The sequence below is a fragment of the Microtus oregoni genome, unplaced genomic scaffold (assembly GCF_018167655.1).
Source record: "Microtus oregoni isolate MIOR12 unplaced genomic scaffold, Mior012 000043F_ref0000047, whole genome shotgun sequence".
Taxonomy (NCBI): domain Eukaryota; kingdom Metazoa; phylum Chordata; class Mammalia; order Rodentia; family Cricetidae; genus Microtus; species Microtus oregoni.
The window spans coordinates 21,854,489-21,874,532 of NW_024543210.1; the positions used below are offsets into that span (position 1 = coordinate 21,854,489).

Sequence of the window (20,044 nt, forward strand, 5' to 3'; positions counted from 1 at the left end):
GGAAGGCGCTTCCCCTCTGCCAGGGTGGAAGGAGTGAAGGTGACCCACATCCAGGATTTAAAAGCATATCTTGTGAGCCAACTTGTGTGTGTTGAGGAGTCTATTATGACATCATTAGAAACCACTTCACAGCTATGTGTTCTTTCTTTAAGCAATTTTAATAATTTTATGCGTATGAGAGTTTTGTCTGTATGCATGTCTGTGTACTATGTGCCTGCCTGGTGCAGAAGATGGTGCCAGAGTCCCTGGAACTGCAGCTGCCATCGTGGTACTTGGAAATGAACCTGGGTCCTTTGCGAGAATAAATGCTCTTAACTGAGAACTATTTCACCACCCTGCATGCTATGTGGATTTGAAAAAAAAAACAAAAAAACAAAAAAAAAAACAAAAAACAAAAAACATCAAGGATCAAGGCTTCTCATTTCAAATTACGAACTTAGCTTCCTATTTTCAATTTCCTTCAAATGGAGATATGTCCCTGGTAGAGCAGAACACCGCCCTTCCTTCCCATGACATCGTATGTGCCATGAGTCCCCAGAGAGCAAACCCCAGCATCAGATACACTCTTATCCAAGGAGCACAATATAGCAAGCATTCTGCAATGGCAATTAAACAGCATAGTCTTTCTTCTTCCTCTTCTTTATGAGTGCCTTACAATTTTATTCATTAATATGAAGATGTGAAAAATTTCATCCAAAAAGTCAAGAAACATTGCCAGAGGAATTAAACACCTGCTTGTGCCTGTTGCATGTGTATTTGTGGGTGCCGATGTGTGTGTGTGTGTGTGTGTGTGTGTGTGTGTGTGTGTGTGTGTGCGCGCGCGCGTGCATTTGAGGAAGACCTCATACATCCAAATGTTGCTTTCTCTAACCTCTTTTAAGTAAACACCTGGTGACTTAAGAGAATATAGGTTCATCATCTGTCAGAGGACAGAGCAGTAATAATTGAGCCCTTGAACAGTTCCAAAATAGTAGAATCCTGAGCTTTCATGGCTATGTAAGTCCTTTCTGAAATGTGAATGCATCATAGTCCTGAACTCAGAACAAATTATTAGACTTTAGGGTAACCCAAAATGGTGAGGAGTGATCTAGAGTCAATGTAAGCTCTGCTGAAGGTAGTTGGTGTTTAGGGAATATATAAACATCCTTCAGAAAGCATGGATTTTCTTAGCATTACCTAACTCAAAGCTGAATGTCATCCCCTCTTGCAACAGTAAAAGAGATATTTCTTTGCAGAGAATTAATTTCTCTCAGCCCAGATAGAGATGAAAGCAGCTCCACAGGGATGCCCTCACAGAGACATCTTTGATTACCCAGGTTTATCTATTCAATGAACAGTGAAATTATATATTTGTATAGGTTGATTTAAGCACTGTAAATATGTACATGTGAAACGCACAGCATGGGTATGTTGAGGGAAGGGGTAGAGACATACATGCATAGAAGCTAAAATAAGGACATTCAGTATCCTCCTCTATCACTCTTTGCCTTCTTGTGATGTGGCATCTCATATTAAATCTAAGCTATTATTTGGGGGGCATAGGTTGGACTGTACCTCACTTTAATGTGCTGGGATGCTAATCCTTGTCCTTGTATTTGAACAGTGAGTGCTTCTCATCATCCAGACCTCTCTCTTTCCCCTTAATGATGCTTTGTAATGGAACTGTTTTTGCTCTAGTCTTATTATGGGAATTGTAAGTGAAGAATATGAAATTTATGAAATTTATTTTCTAGGTCTCCTCCTGTATATAGCCATACAATGCTCAGTAAATATTCATCTGAAAGTGCTGGAGTGGTGAAGGTTCCTTTGCCTTCACCTACAGCAATAGTTTAGTGGAGAAGCTCCTCAGGATGACGATCTCCAACCAGGTCTGTGTTGGGAGAGAACCTTTGAATATGAGATGTGCACTGTGCCTCTCAGGGGACTATGGGTGCTAAGTTATTTCTCATCGCCTGCTGAGAAGTCTTCATCACCAGTAGGCTTATTAAAGACTTGCTCCATGGACTTAGAAATGAGGGAATTAAAACCCATTATCAAGACCTTTACATGACTCTGATTCTTCATTTGCACTAGATTCCAACTAGGGTCATAAAAAAATTGCTACCAAGTGTGTAGTGACAAAACACTGCCTGGGACTCCTTGACAGACACTAGATGCATGAATTAGTCATCCTTCCAGGATGTAAACTAGGGGTTGACTCAGTGGCAAAGATTTGGAGTAAGATGACTTTGATAAATTGCAATTGCTCACTAACTATACATCCTTGGGCAAATTGAAAGGTGAGAAAGATGAAAAATGAAAAAAAAACTGTTTGAATATAAACTTTTATTAAGCAAAATAAATCATCACAAAAAGATGAGCAGAAAACAAACAATTGGTGTGAATGTAGGTGTGTGTGTATGCATTAAATCCATTGGTAATAAATATTTATCATTATTACAGAAGGTAAATATTTATTATTTCCCCTTTAGGACTGAAAATTCTCTCCTATTTTCAGGAGCTTGACCAAAGATAGAAAAGAGAGAAAATGTTTTATTTTTAAAAAAAAAAACTATATACTTATGTTTTCCTCTTCAAGTTATATGTTAAATCCCAAAACCCTATGGTGGAACTTAGAGTAGGGAGTGTTAACAAGTAAGTAGGTAACATGAGTGGTAACTTGGACAAGAAATACTGGAGAGGTGATCTTCTTTCCAGTATGCAGTAAAGACATGGCAAGGAGGCAAACATCTGCTAATCAGGAAATAGGCCTCTTACAGAAATTGAAATTGATTTAGCACCCAGAACTGTGAGAAATAAACATTCGTTGTTCCAATCATGCGGTTTATGGTACTAAGTCATAGCAGTCCAAGCCGACCAACATTAGCCGTGTATTTAGACAGATGTAGCTGAAGAGATAAAGGTAAATAGGAGAAGGCAAGAATATTAAAGCTCTTAGTTTGGAAATGAAATTTGTTGACTAGCAGAGAAAACAGGACAAAAGAAATAGGAAAGGTTACTGTACTTCTTTGTTTATGTGTACTAACTTCTCAAGAATAAATAGCAGTTTTAATTTTTTTTCCATATGTATTTCTTTTTTTTTTATTTTTTTTCATTTTTTTTTATTGAGAAAAGGAGAAATAAAAAAAGACAAGTTTCCACCTCCTCCCAGCCTCCCATTTCCTTCCCCCTCCTCCCACCCTTCTCCCCCTCCCACCACTCCTTTCCCCCTCCCACCACTCCTTTCCCCCTCCCTCTCCAGTCCAAAGAGCAGTCAGGGTTTTCTGCCCTGTGGAAAGTCCTAGGTCCTCCCCGCTCCGTCCATATCTAGGAGGGTGAATATCCAAACTGGCTAGGCTCCCACCAAGCCAGCACATTAAGCAGGATCAAAACCCCGTGCCATTGTCATTTGCGTCTCATCAGCCCTCATTGTTCACCATGTTCAGAGAGACCAGTTTTATCCCATGCTTTTTCAGTCACAGTCCAGCTGGCCTTGGTGAGCTCCCAATAGATCAGCTCCACTGTCTCAGTGGGTGGGTGCACCCCTCGTGGTCCCGACTTCTTTGCTCATGTTCTCCCTCCTTCTGCTCCTCATTGGGACCCAAGGAAAAACATATAGTTATCCTCTTGGCTAAGGGAAGTAGACAAAATTGCCGGGGAGAAAATTGGGATCTTGGGGGTTGGGTGGGATGTGGGTAAGGGGAGATGGGGAGAGAAAAGTTAGAAGGGAAGGAGGGGGGACCTTGGGGAAACAGGAGGATTGGGATAAAGGAAGGTTGGACAGGGGAGCACGGAACCACAATTCTTAGTTAAGGGAGCCACTTTAGGGTTGGTAAGAGACCTGACCCTAGAGGGGCACCCAGGTGCCCAAGCCGAGGTCCCCAGTTAGTTCCTGGGACAGCTGAGGATAGGGAACCTGAAATGACCCTATCCTAGAGCAATAATGACGAATATCATGCATATCATCATAGAACCTTCATCTGGTGATGGATGGAGATAGAGACAGAGACCCACACTGGAGCACTGGACTGAGTTTCCATAGCAGTTTTAAATAAAGATATCTGGCCTAAAAGATTCTTAAAACTTAGACAGGTAGTCTGCATTCCAGACACTCACTTAAATTGTCAAAACAGATGCTAAGGTAGACACAGTCTTGGACTCAGTGTAGCCAAACCCAGACAAAAGGTTTTTAAGTTTCATTAGCTGACTAAATCTCAAAGATTTTTTTCTCCTTCCCATTGGCTTTCCCTGAAGCCCTCAGGAAATGTTTCCTGCAAAAATGGCAGAGGCATCATTCCCAAATGCTCAAAGATGGTAGACTTTTTCCTCAGCACTTTGATGTTTGTTAACTTTAAGGATGTTTCATCAGACACATAACTGGACACAAATATTAGCCATAGAACATTAGCCATAGAACAGACATATTCCTTAGTAGACAATAGACAAACTTCAGATGGCCATGCCATCTCTGTGTATCATACTACAGAACAAATGAACCCTAAGCCTAACCCTAACCCAAGGCATCTAGAGTTGAATACAGGTGTACCTACACTATGAAAGATAGAAGACTATGTCTGTCACTAACAGGAACAATGCACAATGGCTCTGAATCCAGAAGGAAGAATTATTCCAAGACTACTGGATATTAGTCATTTTTCCCCACTGGATATTTTTTAGTTGCTTCTTTATAACATAATAACTTACAAATTGCAGAGCCCATAGGTTCACAAGGCCTTCACAAACTATATTTTAAAGAGATAGTACATAATTTTCATGTGATTTTTTTCATTATCTAAAATACAAATCAAAGGGTCTCTCTCTTGAGGTGCTGATGTCTTAGGGCTGCATGAGTGTAGGTGTATGTGTGTTTGTGGAAAGGATCATTTATGTATCCCAGACTGGCCTAGAGTTTGTGATTTACCTGCTTACACTTCCTTAGTTGTTGGCTGTACAGCCATATACGCTGAGGATTTTTTTGTTAAAAAATGTAAAATTTCAAATACCTGGCTAATCATTTTTTAGTTTAATGAGGCTGGCTCACAAGGAGTCAAAGGGATAAGTTCTCATGGGCACAGCCCTCATCATATCCTACTGTTTAGTAGAGTCAAAGGGTGAATTGTGTTTCCCTATCATCAAATTTGTTCAACTCCTTTTTGATATAGAATGGTGAACAGTCCTTCTAAATTACAATAACTATAAAAACAAAGAATGTCACAGGACTCAAAAAAATACAAAGAAAAGCACATTTTTAATGTTCTATGTTATTTTATATTTCCTGATTTCCCCATAGGGTCTTTTGAGTTTATTTGCCACTTAATGAACTACAGCAATCTAAAGCTTTTGAATAAGGTTGATCTGACCTTGAAACTTTCCTGTCCTGTGTTCTTGACCATATTTTATATAGAATCTCTAGGAATCAACATTTTCATCTCCAATGTTGGGTAAATATTATCTACCAGAAAAAGCTGTTACAATGATAGAACAAGTACATGCAGGCACCTAGCACATGTTCGATGAGCTCACACTTTTCCCTTTGATGGATTAAGCACCCTGGATAACGAAGATCAAACTTGTATCTAATGAGAATGCCCCCAAGAAATGACCCAAATGCTGCTTCTGAGAGGTGACTTGATCCAAAATTGCAGAGTATCTTTCAAGGACTGAAGTGCCACAGCAAAGTCCGTTCTTTAGGCAGCCTCATAGGAAGGATTACTTTTAAATACATTTCTTTCTACAATCTGATGGGTGGTAGCAGCCTTCATCTGAACTCAGAGATGCAGCAACAGAAAATGTACTCTCAGCCAAGAACAATAAGAATAATAAATACCAGTGAAGATAATGATAATAAAACCTATTAATTGAAAGTTGCCTGACAGCCAACCATTTGGTGCAGAAAAGTTCTTATAAATTCTATGCAAACACACTTTTAGTTCTCTGTGTTCATATATCTGGATGGCTATAACCATCAAGAAAAATTTAATGCAGGTCATTGCTCTAGCACTACCATTTAATACTGAGTAGAAATGATATTGAAAAAAATATTTTAGTTATATAACAGACTGTCAAATAAATAAAAAATGCTCATTGCAATATAAGAGCCTGAAAAACAAAATTGCTACTTTGCCACACAGAGGTTTAAGTGGGCCAATAAATCTTAGATAGTCCTCTTCTCTGTGAATTTCCAGACTGCTAAGAGATGGACACAAGCTAAGGGCCAGAAAACTTTATTGCTTATGGAGTCTGACAGAGAATGGTTCTGGGGTGAGACCTAGACCTGGCCACAAATCAGTCTCTCTCCCATTTCTCACTGCCTTTGCAAAGATGAAGCAGGCATGGGTACCTAAGCTCAGGGGATTAAAAAAAAAACCTGGGAACAGGAAAAAAGGAAGAGAGAATTCTCATCAAATGCACATCAACTTCATCCAGTCCAGTTTCTTCAAACAGATAAAGATGGCAGAAAGGTACATGTGTTGCCCTGATCATTTCATTCAAGGGAATGGAGGCTATCTCATAGTAAGGAGATCATGCCTTTATTAATACATCAGAAACATTAATAAATCCTCTATAGGAAATCCTAGCACAGACTGACTCTAAGAAGGACATGAAGTGTCAAATGTCAGGCAGCTAAAAGGATATGTTGCTTGAAGCTGGGTGTATGTCTAACAACCTGGGAGTGCTCACTCTGGTCATTTCGGCTCTCGGTAAATTGTAGATGGCTACTATTCTTTACTGCTGCAAAAGGTTTAGCATCATGCAGTTGATATCTTACCTGTCTGACATTGGAATGCAGAAACAGTTGCTAGAGAAGGGGAATGTTGAGTAAGACTTATGAGCAAACAACAATTTCAATTGCAAAAATTCTGCATAGCAGTAGAAGTTCATATTGCAGATTTCTGTCGCCATCCTTAGAGACCTGGAAGTCTTCTCTGGTGACACTTATGTGTGTGAACAAGCCCCAAAACTCCCTTGTGCTGTCCAACTATGCTGTCAACTCCAAGTGCAAGTCCTGAGGGATGCATATAATCACCATATTTACTGTGATGGCTCAGTCCATAATCATACCCCTGCCTCTAATGAAACTAAAGTGCACGTATCATTTTGTAGATGTGATTTGTTTGGGCAGAGTAGCCTGTCAGCTGTCTCTGGCCAAACGGTACAACCTGCAATTTAGTTAACAAACTGAGACATCACAGAAACAGCGCTCTTATCTGGCTTCTTTGATTCACTTGGATGTACTACCTGTCTTACATACATCTTGAATCCCTAGCTAAGTGTCATTAGTAGTTGAATAGGCAGAATTGAATAGACAGGAAAAGAAAAAAGGAAAAGTTTGTAAAGTTGTAATGTATTGTCAGAACTACATGTACAAATTCTGCCAACATAGTTCCCTGAAACCAATAATTCTATTATTGTCAAGAGGGCAGATTTTATTCTTCACCCTAGAGCCCTACATCCCCACACTAATCTATAGTCCCTCCTATCCCTGTGAACTCTCTGAACCTTCTGCTCCATGCAGAATCAGTGATTAATCTAGCAATTTTCTCAGAGAGTATAAATTTAGCACCCATTTGTATGTATGATGCTAAACATTAATATCTAGGGAACAGAGTCATTTTCAGCATTCACATAAATTGTGCTGATAATGGCTATCAAAAAAGTGCATTGCAGGTGGAGAGGTAGTTCAGCGGTTAAAAACACTTGCTGTTCTTGCAGAAGACCAGATTTTGTTCTCATACCTACACACAGTGACTCAGAACCACCTGTAACTCCAGTCTCAAGGGATCCAATTTCTTCTACTGACATCTTTCAGGTACCCACATCCATGTGTGCATACAGAGATGAGAGATAGACAGAAAGGACAGAAAGACAGACACACATACACACACAACACACACACACACACACACACAGAGAGAGAGAGAGAGAGAGAGAGAGAGAGAGAGAGAGAGAAATGGAGAGGCATACAGAGAGAATATATTTTAAGAGAAAAACACAATTGACTATTGTGGCACATGTCTGCAATCCCTGTACTTAGGAATCAAATGGGAGGATCACTGCATTGATGTGGGATTCTCTTCTTTATGCTGTGACTTTGTTTTATTACCATTGGTTAGTAAAGAAGCTGCTTCAGCCCATGACTTAGGAGAGTAAAGTCAGGTGGGAAATCTGAACAGATACAGTAGGCAGAGCCAGGGAGACACCATGCTGCTACCAAAGGAGATGGTTGCAAGAACCTTGCCAGTAGGTCACAGTCTCAAGGAAATGTACAGATTGATAGAAACGGGTTAATTTAAGAGGTAAGTGCTATCTAGAAATACACTAGAGTCATTGGCCAAATAGTATTAAAATTGATATAGTTTCTGTATGATTATTAGGGTCAGGATGGCTGGAAGACAAACAAGCACCCTCTGTCTACAATTGGTGCCAGCATGAGGCAACTATATACACATAAAACCTGAGAGAACTTGGGAAGGAATTCTAGACACAGAAGAACAGATTTAGGCATGGCTTCTTAGTAGTAGCATTTTCTCAGGTGGGCTCTGTTTGCTAGCGGTGATCAGAGGCATGGCTCCTTTAAAAGAAGTATTCCTGATTTGTGATAGTTGTTTTAACAGCGTGGCTTTTTCTGGAGGTCCTGTACTTAAATGGTGTTTGTGAGAAGCATGCTACTAATTGCTTAATGGCAACATGGACTCACTGTGTCCTGGGACCTGGAGTGGTGAGCATGGCTTGCAGAGAGAACAGTGAACAAACCTCTGCCATGTTGGATGAGGTGGAGCCAATTCATACTAACCTCACCGCTTAGCATTTTTAGGAGAAACCCTGGTCAAGAAATGATTACAGATATGCAATAAAGACAGATTCAGACTGAAATAAACCTCTGAACAGGTCCTAGTGTGTTAAAAAATGTACATAGGCTTGGGAGAGAGTGGGAAAAACATAAAGACAGTTATAAAATGAAGTAAAGTATTTAAAGAGACAATAAAGTGATGTGGGAGTGTCATATATCAATCTGTTGATTTCATTGGTTAAGCAATAAAGAAACTGCTTGGCCCTGATAGGTTAAAACATAGGTGGGAGGAATAAACAGAACAGAATGCTGGGAGGAAGAGGAAGTGAGCTCAGAGACACCATACTCCCCTCTCCTGGGTAGACGTGATAGCTCTGCTCTTTGAGGCACATGCGATGAAGCTGCAACCAAGGATGGACGTAGGCTAGAATCTTTCCCGGTAAGACTGATGTTACACACCTTATTAGAAATGGGCTAGTCCAGGTGCAAGAGTTAGCTGAGAAGAGGATAGATATAATGGGCCAAGCAGTGTCTAAAAGAATACAATTTATGTGTTGTTATTTCGGGGCATAAGCTAGCCAGGTGGCCGGGGTGCTGGGGATGCAGCCCCACCGCTCCTATTACAACAATAAAGGTAATAAAAGAGATTAGAGAGTCATAGATTAAAGGAGTAAAAAAAAAATAAGCCATATAAAGGTGTAATATACACAGAGAGTCTAGATTGTGTATATTATTGTGCTTTCTTTGAAATTTTTTTGACTGTGAACAGCTAATGACAGAGAGACATTTCATTGTATGGGCTGCTGTGCTAAACCAACATAGATATTTTAATGGTATCTTTACTTAAAAATTTGAGTCTAAGGACATGATACTTTGAAAAAGTGGTTCTGTTTTTGTTTATACAGAGGATTAGAACCTGTGGATTTCTTTCAGGCTAATGTGGTTTGATGGAAAAAGCTCCCTCCCGAAAGGTTTCTTTGAAGCCTAAAAATACTTTGACCAACAAAAAAACCAGGAAGCAGTTTGGAAAGAACAATAACCAAATTCCCAAAATGACTGTTTATAAATGTGTATTTTCATTTAAAGGGAGTTGATTATACGTGATTAATGTTCAGAGTCAATTTCTAAAAAAATAAGGGGGATATGATATAAAGATGAATATTTTGCATTGGTATGTGATCTGGTCTATTGATAAAAATTTAGGGTTGATTTTGTTACATTGTGTATATATATTTCTGCTCTTGTTTAAGGTATTTTGTTTAAAATGCACTGTATAATTAAGAAATACAGATTGATAGATAGTCATATATAATAGTCAAACTTGTAGTCATGTTAGTTAGGTTTTCTAGATATACAGAGATATATTTCAGAGGGATAGGTATCCTTCAAACCTTTCAAAGACTAACAAAATATGGCATTTAAAATGTTTTAAGAACTTAGAACTTTTCATTACAATGAGATAATTACTTCAGAGAGGTTGATGGGCATTGAAGAAACTTGTTATGGAATTTCCCTTCAATGCAACAAGGCTAGCCATTTGGACAAGAAACTGTTCTTTCCTGGACTGCTTTGATGATATGCTGTATAAACTGAACATGCAGGACCCACGGGAAAGGGACCAGAAAACGTTGCCAGACTGAAAAAGTGGGGATGATTCTTCACAGTTTCTCTTCACAGAAGAAACTGCCAGACATTCTGCAGAACACAAAGGAAAGTAGCTGACAAATGGCCTATATAGATGAGACAATTTTTCAAATTTCCTGCTTCATGGTAAAGTCTGCCAAATACTATGGGCCTGTAAAGTGTATATGAATGCAACAACATTACAGAAGAACTTTGGGTGACTGTCCAGGCAGTAAGCTGTCTCTGTCAATTCTAAAGTTTTGGAAGCTTCTTACAATGTACTCTTTACTTAGGTAATATTATAACCTTCTGGGGTCTTTGAAGAGTTGAAGACAGATAGTTATAGTTTTCCTTATTTGTGATGAAAGATAAATTAGAAATAAAACTTTTGACTCACAAAAATAGGATAGATGATAGAGTATTTCCTTAATATTCCAAATGTAACGGACTAAATATTGTGACTATAATTCTTATTTAATAACTGTTTTTGTTGTATGCAATTTTACCTTGTTAAAGTTAAAACCTTCCTTTTTATTTAGACAGAAAAGAGGAGATAATGTAGGCTATCTCTCTGTATCCTGTGACTATGTCTTATTACCATTGGTTAATAAAGAAGCTGTTTTGGCCAATGGCTTAGCAGAGTAAAGCCAGTTGAAAAATCTGAACAGAGATATATACATAGAGCAGGAAGAGTCAAGAAAATGCTATGTAGCTATTGAAGGATATGGTTGCCAGAATATTACCAGTAGGCCATAGTCTCATGGTAATACACAGATTTATAGAAATTGGCTAATTTAAGATATAAGAGCTAGCTAGGAATACACTAGAGTCATTGACCAAACAGTGTTGTAATCAATATAGTTTCTGTATGATTATTAGGGTCAGGATGGCCAGGAAATGAACAAGCAGCCTGTGTCTACACTGCATATTCAAGGCCAGTTTGTTCTACATGGGGAGTTTTCAGGCCAGCCAGGGCTCCAAAGTGAGATGTGACTAAAACAAGAACAAAAATTCACAGAACAAGTCACCACAATCATAACAAAAAGAACGCAAAGCAAAAGTGAAAATTGGGCTAAATTCTGAGGGCCTATTTAAGAAAAGGCAAGAAACTTCCCTTTCTATAAAATGCCTCAGGAACAATATATATTTATGGTCCCCAAGAATTGTCATATAAGAACTAGCCTTAAGTCATAGTAACATGGAAGTGTTTGTAATGGAAATGGGATTTAAAATCACTCCTGAACAGGGACAGAATAGGAATATAAAGTAATGTTCCGATTTGTCTGCCACAATATCGATAAAACTGGAGAAATGGAGATGTGTAGAGGTGAACTTGAACCCATAAAAGCAACTGTAACCCTCTACTCTTTCATATATGAGTCAAGTAGCGCTGGACAAGTCATGTGACCTCTCTGAGTATTACTTTCTTCATTGGAAATATGGTAATGGTCCTATCAACTTTGATAATGGACTTCATAGAGTAATTTTAAAGAGCAATGAGATAATACGTGGAGAAGTGAAGGTAAATTGCAATGCCCAATGCACAGAGGGGAAAATTATTAAGTGCCCTTCAAGAATTGTGGACTTGATTTTAAGCAAGCATGCCTCTCCACTCTCACTCTGATATTTTTTAAAAGGCTGTTTTTAACTCTCTTTCAAACCTTCAGAAGAAGCAGAAAATGCTTCATGTCATACTTGTCTGTTTCTTTTATCAGAAAAAAAATCAAAGTACTCTTTGGAAATTATCTCATTAATCTCTTAGAGGGAAGCAACTAAGGGGACACATATTTTGCACAACTACATATGAATCTTGGTTTGACAAATAGCTAAAACTGTGATGTACTTCCCCAAGTCACCTAGTGAATCAAAGACAGTACAAAAACAAAAAACACCAATCTAATTACTTAATTCCTGCCATATGCATCCAAAAATCTCTTCTAGAATTTCAAGCCAGTGCTGAGTTTTCCAGTTCCTGAATGTACAATTGTTTATAGCCTTAAGACTCATACTTTTTAAAAATAAATAGACATGCTTCCCCAATCAGATCTCTGTAGGTAATTTTAAAAAGTCATATATAATATTTATGATATATAACCAATCCAGTTAAACACTTTTTTCCAATCCAACTATTGTTAACATGTTAGGTAAAAGTAAGGTCTATTTTCTTATGATGTACATGGTGATAATTTGGTTTATGTCAATCTCAAAGATGATTGTCTCTCAAATATACAGAGACTGGAATTATTTTGAAAATACTTAGTCTAGTCTTTATGAAGTAGAATTATATATTATGAATCTATTTTTACATAAATTAATGAGCATCAGTTGGACACACTAGTTATAAAGAATTATGTGAGAGTCAAAGATGTAAAAATGGGATGTGGCATAGGTCCTCAGTGGATTTGAAACTGGGCAGATGAAATAAGATGAGAACAAAATAATCATTAGAACCGTAAAAGCTATCTAGAGATGAATACCATTTCATAGAACATAAGTGGAAATGGTTATTCTGTTGGGGAAGGTACAGAAGACTTCATGTAAAACAATTGACATGGGCTGGCTTGCAAAGAACATCTCAGACTTCAACAAAGGAACTGAATCAAAATGAAAGAGAAAAAAAAATAGCATTCTAAAAAGTATCCTAGTTTCTGAAATGCAATTTTAAACAAACAAATGAATAAACAAAAAAAAAACCTGACTGGCCAGTGGACAGTTGGTTTAGACAAAAATGAATACCCTGGAGAGAAATTAAATAGTAAATTAAAGCCAAGTGATGTTACATTTTGAGTGCCACATGAAGGAGCATAAACTCTCTTCGCTTAGCACTGGAAAACCTGAGTGAAATGACGAAAAACACAAACAAATTTAGTTATCTTTGAGCAGATGGGGGCAAGACAGGAAAGGAGAAATAAGACAGATAAACGAGAGATGAAGGACCTGAGGACGACAATTACAAAAGAGATAGAAAGACAGAGGTGGTCAAGGGTCCAGGTAGACTCAACTCAGGAAAACACAATCCCATTTTTCCTCAGCTAGAACAGAAAAGAGTGATTTCTGCAGTTTTTCAGGGATGTGAAGTAGGTACCGTACATCAATGGATGCAAAGAAGATTTATCAGAAACTTTGTAGGAGACATTTGTAAGCTGAACTGAAACTTACCAGGGCTTTCAAAGTCCCTTCCAAATCTGCGTCAGGGAATATACCATGTCTTTTAGTGAAAATGAAGAAAAATAAGCATTCACATGCGTGGTAGGCAGGCAAAAGAGCTCAGAAGCTGGATCACAACATGGCGTGCCATGTTAACTCACAGGGATTCTTTTTGTTGCCATAGTCTCTCTCAAAGAACACCTATCTCTGATAACAAAATGACTTACATCTAACAGTTTATACAAATGCTTACTTAATTGCCTGGACTTTATGAACAGTTGTCGTTGTGATCTTTGGCAAGAAGTTGGCACAACAGTATGAAAAATGGTCACATTGAACTAACCTTATCTCTTTGAGAATACGTTTGCCACACAGGAAGGATAAGGGTCTGGTGCAGAGAAAATACAAAAGTTACCAGTAAGTGTCAGTAGCAGGCAGGTTTGTGTGATCTCTTTGAGGCCACAATGGAAAGAAAAGGGAATGTTTACAAAGAAGGATGAATCACAGATGGTTACCCAGCAGATGGGTAGCTCTTGCTTGGATGGCCACAGGACTATGTCCTTAACAGTTTCCAAGCAATGTTGTGTCAGTGTCTTGGTTGCAGAGAAACATTGTGGCTAATGTATGAGAGGGGAAACCATGGAGTATAAATGCCATGGTGAGATTGGGAGACAAAAAATAAAATCCAGAGAAACTAAGATGAGATGCATATAGATTAACCAAAATTAAAGAAAGGATTGCATTAATGAATAGTTAAGATGACTGAGCCAAAGGAAAAGGGGAAAGCAAGTGGAGGTGATAAATGACCCGTAACTCAATGGGTTCTACAATTGGGAAATGTAGGTGAACTCTTGATGGATCAATACAAGTATATTGCTATTAGAGTAAGGAATGACTTCTTGGTACTCTGCAGAGATTAAGCAAAGTATGGAGCATCTGGCTCTTGAACAAGTACCATGGTTTAATGAAGTCACCAATAAACTGGATGTGGTGAGTGACTGTAATCCCAACATTTGTAAGACTGTGTCAAAAAAATCTCTATGAGTCTGAGGCTAGCATCAGCTACATACTAGACTCAGTTTCAAAAGCATGAATAAATGAATGAATGAATGAATGAATGACAGAAGGAATCAATGGATGAACAATGTCATCAGTAGGCTTTCAGCATTTTTTCTATGTTATGCTAAACCATAACAGTACCTCTTTAGCTCATGGGATGGTAGCAGATGTGAAATAAACAAAACTTCCAAAGAGTTTCCTCTGTTTGTAGTGTTTGGGGAAATATAGAGACACACCATGGAGAGAATAAGCTCTAGATAATCACAGAGTTTTCAGTTTGAACCTGAGAATAAACATGCATACAGAATATCTGAACCTAATCCTAGCCTGGAGACAATCCCAGTGCCTTGTAGCCCAACGCAAAACCACCATTTGGAACCCAAGGGAGATAAGCCAAACTTCAGTCAGCCTACAGCCTTCTAACTGAGGATAAGGATTTTCTGTGGCAAGTCCCTTGATTCAGGCTAGTTTATTATCTAGCTTTATCAGACTGTGATTGACTAGTATGCTTGGTTTCAGTAAATACATCTCTAAAATACATTCTGTTAGACGGTCAGATTTGGAAGCTGTGACCTGAATGCAAGGAATTGGACCCATACCTTTGTCTCCATGTATGGTAAAGAAGAAACCAACAAGTTACTTCCCTTCTTTGTTTTCTAATTTAAGCATTTGAAATTGTAAATTCAGGTACTACAGTGTCTTCTGAAGAGCTACTGAAGACATAGAAGGAATCTTTTCTGATTTTTCAGTTTCCATTAGCCACCATTAAGACACTTTCCTTATTTGAAAGTCAACAATGTCTTCTGGAAACAGCCCGACTCTGGTAGCATTCTTTTTGCTTGAGGTTGTTTGTATCTTTACTTTTAATAAATTAATGGCTAGAATTATGCTTGCTTTCTCTGTATCAAGATAATGTAGCTGTGCTCAGCCTATTCAAGAATGAAAAAGTAGAGTCAAACCTTTGAAAAGCTTCCTTGTGTTTGAAATGAACCTAGATGCAGATTTAATACGTATGTATATATATATTTCAAAATATAAGTATGTATATGTATATTTTATTTCCCAATAAGGCAGAAGACTACTTCGTTTTGAATACACAATAATAAAAATATCTAAGTACCATGGGTACTACATTCAAGACTTTACAAAAAGACTCCAGTGACAGTCAATATAGGCAAGGAAAGTCAAAATTTTAAGACCTGTGTAAAAGGAGCAGTAGAAAAGGTGATAAGTAACATGTGGCTCATGCCTTGGCAGCTCAAGAAGCATCGCTAGACAGTGGGGAAATTAATACGGTCATTGAGAATGGGAAGAGTGCATGCTTCTATTGTGGAAAAGCATTCACTCATAATATGCATCTGTATCTCTTTGCTTGAACCTGAAAGAAGAAAAAAAATTAGGTATCATCAAACTGCCGAAAATAATCACACAGAAACACCGTTTCCCACCTAATGCCATGGAGAGTAGAGCCCATAACAATTCACAGAATGTTCCTCTGACATCATTAAAAGCAAATCTCCCTGCCCTTCTTGGGAAAATATTGCCATGCATTTCAAAAGAAAAAGAAAACACAATATGCTACTTCATACTACTATTTTAGACTTCCTGGCTTATGTAAATTCTCCCTGTATTGGATAAGCCATTGTTCTTTGCTCTCTTCTTGTTTGTGCTTTCTACACCACTAACAATTTACTGACGCAAAACCTCAACCATATTCCTATATGACAGTTATGCTGCCCTGACTGCCCGATTACTGCGCAGATTGCAGCCGCTCCCAGGGAAGTCTCGGAAGCACCTCATTCATTCACTTTTCCCTGGGAGAGGATTTATTATTTGAAATGAAAGCCAAAAGCTAACAGCCTCGATTCAAGGTCATACCCAAAAGAAACAACATCCAATTCCCTATCTGCAAATGTTCTTTCCTTAGCCACCCGTAAAAAATATTCATGACCTCAGCTACTTCAGGTTATCCAAACTCTTCGGCAGAGAGCCACTTTTCAATCTGATGCAAGTGATTGTGGCCTTGCATTTGTTTTCTGCAGCAGAAATCAGTCTATACACCATTCCGTCCCTTATGATTTTTGTCTCTGTATCTCATCTTCCTCCTTTCACTGAACTGGCTGTGACAGTCTTAAGGATAGTCTTTAAAAAAATTAGTTGCTATTCATATTTTTAAAAGTCAGAAAAACCAAAGCCATGTTAGTATTTAATCACAATAACAACTGTTTCTGTTTCTATTCCAGCCAATCTTGCTAAAATCTGTGTTTATAAAAGATATGTAAATGATTCAAATGCCTGCCTATCGTTGTCTCTTTGGGGTTGTCTACATAGTCTGGGTGTCAGTGAAGTAGTTGGGGAGGAGGTAGCATTCACATAGGGGCAGTCACATATGCAGGATCCCTGTGACATAGAACCATATTGTAGAAAGATGAAAGGCCATGAAAGGGTGAGCTACCACCTTGCCTGTTCTTCCCCTGGCAGTGCAGTTCTAGCTACACAACTCTCGATTAATGCATAAGCAGAGAGATTTCACAGCTCTTCCTTGAGATCACTCTGACAGCTCTCCAGCTGTTTCCATGCTATTTTTTGCCATGATGCCATGGGTAAGCCACAGCTTCTTCTCTGTTACTCTGCCAACAGCGTTACTACCTGCTGTTCTGTGCTCAGAATCTGTTTCCCAACCAAACTCTACCATCTTGTCGCCTTCCCACTCACCTTGCGGAGCAGTGGATTTAAGAGTCATTGATATGTACTCTCTGGGGGAAACCTAGATGGAAATGGTATGTGGGAATGTCTACATAAAAACACAGGTAGATATGCAGATACACATATGTACCAACAACCACAGATAGAAGCATGTAGGTATCCATGTATTTACAATACCTTATTTTCATCCAATACTTTATGACACTTGAAACAATTGCTATGAGGCAGGAAGAAAGCAACTATTGGGACTTAGACACTAAGTTCGATGATTTTTTTTTCTTACCATTTTTCTAGTTTGTTATTTCACTGTCATTTTTCCCATTTGATAACTATGGTTTGTATAATTTGCTTGTTGTGGGTTTTTTTTGTTTGTCTTTATCCAATAAATTCAATAAACCAAGACGAGACCACATAATGACTAGGAAGAGAACCTAAACTTGAGTCTGATGTCTATGAATTTCAGTTCTTACTCCTCTTAAAGACTGTCTCATTAAGGTAACTGTGAGGCTTACTTTACAAGAGAGGCCAGTAAGCATGATTGTCAGATCTCCAGACATTATTAGAAGCATCTGACCAGAGAAGGGGAGGCTTGTCTGTGCTGGCTCACAAATATGTTGAATGCAGGAGATTCCACTAAACACACAATGAAGAAACTGTACAACTAGTACAAAGGCACAGGTTTGTAGGAAAAAGAAGTTGATTTTCTGCACCTGGTCAGATTTTTTTCATAGCAACAGAAAATCCAAATTTTGTTTCTGAAGCCAGAAAGTCCAAACTGACCAGGAATGCCTGGCACTTGTAGGTCTTACTTCATCTTTCTCTTCTGCCCTTGATGTTGCTCCTTTGCCATGCACTTCCTAAGAACCTCCACTGTGACTGCAGGATTCCTGTCTAAGGTTCCCCTGCTGCAGTGCTCCTCAATTGCCACCAATGCTGTCACAAAGTTAAGATTACAGCACTTATCACATTCTGCCTTCTAACTGAGGATTCAATGTGGTCAGCCACTTCAATTTCCTGCTGCCGCAACTTCTCTACCATGATGGACTGTCCTCTCAAACTGTGAGTCAAAACCAACTCATCTTCCAGGAACCAAACAAACAAACCACGAGGAGAAAAAAATGAGTCTTTATAATTCAGTGTGCCTTCCATCATTGAATAGTATGTTCAAGACACACGGATATGAGTCAAGAGTAACAATAGTAAAAATAAAACCCTTCCTTGTTCTCTGTAAGAAAATGTTCTGCTGTCAAATATTACCCATTTGACCGTCTTATAAACTCTGAGAGAGAAGCTACTGTTAGTAGATGTTACCTGATTTGTCATTGTGTTGTCATAGAAACAACTGGAGACCAACTCATTCAAGAAGTCAGGAATCCCATAAAAAAAAAAAAAACACTAAATAGGAAACCATAATGTATACACAGAAGATCTGGACCAGACCCGTGCAGGTGCTGTGCATCCTGCCTTAGTCTCTGTGAGTTCACATGACTTGTGAGCATATTGATTTAGACTTGTTCTCTTGGTCTCCTCCCTCTCCTCTCATTCTCACACTCCTTCAACTTCCTCTTCCACAGGATTTCCTGTGACATCATGGGGGAGGAGTCAAATGAAGACATCCCTTTCAGGAATGAGTGCTCGAAGATCTCGCACACTATGCGTAATGCTTGGATGTTAGTCTCTCTATCTGTTTCCATCTGCTACAGAAGAAAGTTTCTCTGACGATGGCCAAACAAGGCACTAATCTCTGAGTAGAGCAGAAAGTAATTAGGAGTCATTTTATCACTACTTTGCTTTAAATGAGTAGTTTCTGGTTTTGCCCTAGATTGGTGGGCTATCTAGTCTCAGGCACTTGGTTGTCCAAGCAGTGTTGGGTATGGGTTCAACCCCATGGAGTGGGCCTTAAGTCAGGTATTGGTTGGTTACTTTCACAAGTTTTGTGCCACTACTGCCCTAGCGCATCTTGTAGGTAGGATACCACTGTAGAACAGAGCGTTTGGGGCTTGCTTGGTGCTTGTGTCTCTTTTGGTAGCCTTAAAAGTATTTTTCTGAAGAAACAGGAGTACGGCTTGAACATGGGGAAGTAGAGAAAACAAGGAAATATGCAACTATGAAGCGAATGCTTAGTCTCAGAGAAGAGAGACTTAAGGAAAAGGATAGATTAAAGCCTAAAAAGAAAGAAAGAAAAGATCCCAGTGCTCTGAAGCAAAGAGAAGTCCCCCAACATCCTTCCTGTTTATTCTTCTAGTACAATACATAGCTGGGTCCACCGTACCATATCCTTGTTGCCACCAACTTCATCAACTTTTCCATTAAAGCCAAACTAGACTTAGTGCAGTCCATGATGGACTGTTTGAACGCCAAGTGTATCCCTTGTATAACTGATTGTGTGATGGCTGAAACTGAAAAATTGGGCCAGAAGTATTGAGTGGCACTAAGAATCACCAAGGATCCACGATTTGACTGACTTCCATGTACACACAAATGAACCTCTGCTAATGACTGCTTGGTACAAGAGTCACTCAGCACAAGTGTTACATTGTGGCTACAGTTTATCAGGACCTCAAACGAAGAATTCAGAAGATCCCTAGAGTTCCTATCATGTATATTTCTAACCATAAATACAACACTGAACGGATGCCAGATGCTTATGGAGCTCCTCGGTTCTAATTCTAACTTGACCAAATTGATCTGCTTTTCTTTACTAGCTTTCTCTGTTTTCAGTTCATTAAACACACCTTT

The 20,044-nt window shown here is 38.7% G+C and overlaps 1 protein-coding gene and 1 pseudogene across 1 annotated transcript in view; one reads left to right on the forward strand and one right to left on the reverse strand.

Annotated features, from left to right (window-relative positions):
* LOC121434301 (neurexin-3-beta-like) overlaps nt 1-20,044 on the reverse strand; it is a 291,587-nt gene that overhangs the window by 192,784 nt on the left and 78,759 nt on the right. The gene's annotated exons all lie outside the window — the stretch shown is intronic.
* On the forward strand, nt 19,386-19,972 carry LOC121434377 (annotated as a pseudogene).